We start from the raw sequence: 2,089 nt of genomic DNA, 5'->3' as shown, positions 1-2,089 counted from the left end.
ACAAGCTATTTTTTTTTTGAAAAAACATATTCAAAGGCAGAGAGCTAACAAAATTAATAACACTTTACTGTTTCATCGAAGAAATTGAATATAACTACTGTAGAATATTTATTGTGAATGCGTGGTGGTCAATAATACAAAAACTACTGGCACAACTTGGTACCATTGTCTTGATTTATATGAAGGCATCAGCAGTTTACTCATTACTGCCTTTGTATCATCAGGGCAAATCTCAACATGGAGAAAGAGGCAAATAGTAAATATATATTATTATTAAAATAGCATTGATGCTCAAACCCATGAGAGTCTCAGGAGAACTCTAGAGAACTAAAGACTACGCTTTGAAAACTGCTGTACTAAGGCAATGCTTCCTTTTTTTTTAAGAGTATACAACTATACACAACATACAGATATGCACGTATGCAGATATACTGAATATATAACCTATGTGTTAGTCTGTACTGAAATCCCAGATCTATCATTTGCCAGCTGTGGGACCTTGAGTGAATTATTTAATCTCTCTCAGTTTCCTCAACTACAAAACAAAAACAATAATAGTGCTTAATTCATAGGGGCATTTAAGAATTAAATGAGATTTATGCACAGAAATTAGCACAAAGCGTTATAAATATTATCAGATCAATAAATACTATTACCATTAACTATTACTTTGTAAGAGGTTTTTTTTTTTTATTAAACTAACTAAACTATGAAGGTATTCAGAATTAAAAGCTACAATAGCATCTCAACATTTTTCCCAATTAAGAACTAAGAACACTTGGCTTAGTTTATAATTTTAAACAGTTTACCATTATGCAATATGCATTACTGATCATACTTCAATTCATGTTTTGAGGGCACAGTTTTCAACACTATATTTAATTTAAGCATATTACCTGACTTACAGGCAGAATGGGTAGTTAGTTCCTGGTTGAACTGTCATAAAGATGGTGATACTTTCTGATGCTGATTATGATTCTACTGGACGATTAACCATAATAGTCCAGAATTTTAATTGCATATTGCTGATATTGATAAATAGTATCCAATGTGTCTCTGAGCTGACTGCGTAGTTTCAGAAACACTTCTAAATGTAGACAAAGGCTGAACAATAACAACTACCTGGAGATCTAGACTCAGGGTGAAGATTTACAAGCAGCCACTGCATCTGACGTTGGGTTCAAGTAGTCTTGCCCTGCAGTCTTGACAGCAGCAGTAATACATCGACTGACACCCTTCTTTATTCCTCTGAACAGGAGCTGTGTTCAAAACATCTGAAACTGCTGGCTTTGAACTTGGTATCTCTCCGACCAAGGCTGGCTCATCACCATCCTCACACTTTTATATACTTTCTTCTGCCAAGGTTCCAGCTCTTCTTCACATGCCATAAAGAGCTCTGCCATTTTTGAATTGTCTTTTGGTGAAAAGCGGTATCACTCACCAAGTTGAAGGGCTGACTTTCAGCAAACTGCCACCAACTACCCATGAGTCCGGACAAGGCAGCAAGTTATATTTCAGGTGTCCTTCCTTTTCTACTGTTAATCTGTCTTTTATCAGTTTAATTTACAGGTCGCAATAACTTCGCCGTGAACAGAGGGGATCCACCTGACTGGGGCAGGCAGGAGGCAGAGAGAGAGGAAGAAAAAGAGGCGCACGTAAAACTGCACGTGGCGCAGTGACGCCCTCTGCAAGGCCTGCGAAGCCAGCCTGGGAGCCGTGGAGGGGGAGGGGCTCTGCTGGAGCCGGCGCGCTGCCTCGTGGGTGGGCTCCGGGTGAGAGAATCCGGGCTCACTTTGTTCTCGCGCGAACGGGCGGAGACTGTGCTCCGCGACCCAAGCAATAGAAGGCGCCAGGCTCCCATCCCCACCCAGGCACCAGCAGCCGGCTAGGGCCAGGGCCGCACACAGCGGTGGGTGCCAGTCTGCTCCCCAGCAGTAATTCCCAAATCCCTAGTTGGTTCTTTCACAGATCTTCTACAACATGTTTTATACTTCGTTGGTTCCTGGGGATACTTTTAAACTTGCCTTTTACTTCTTTAAGCGCAGGAATTGTAGTTATTTCACAAAGTACGTAGGATGATTCCAAAGTC

General features: G+C 40.8%; 1 pseudogene; it reads right to left on the bottom strand.

Moving 5' to 3' along the window:
- Positions 1 to 1,011: 1,011 nt before the first annotated feature.
- Positions 1,012 to 1,861, bottom strand: LOC130834015 (zinc finger protein 280D-like; annotated as a pseudogene).
- Between the last annotated feature and the right edge of the window lie 228 nt (positions 1,862 to 2,089).

This window comes from Hippopotamus amphibius, chromosome 12, assembly GCF_030028045.1.
Source record: "Hippopotamus amphibius kiboko isolate mHipAmp2 chromosome 12, mHipAmp2.hap2, whole genome shotgun sequence".
Taxonomy (NCBI): Eukaryota; Metazoa; Chordata; class Mammalia; order Artiodactyla; family Hippopotamidae; genus Hippopotamus; species Hippopotamus amphibius.
Note: the sequence above shows the minus strand (reverse complement) of the source record. Positions and strands in the feature narration are given on the sequence as shown.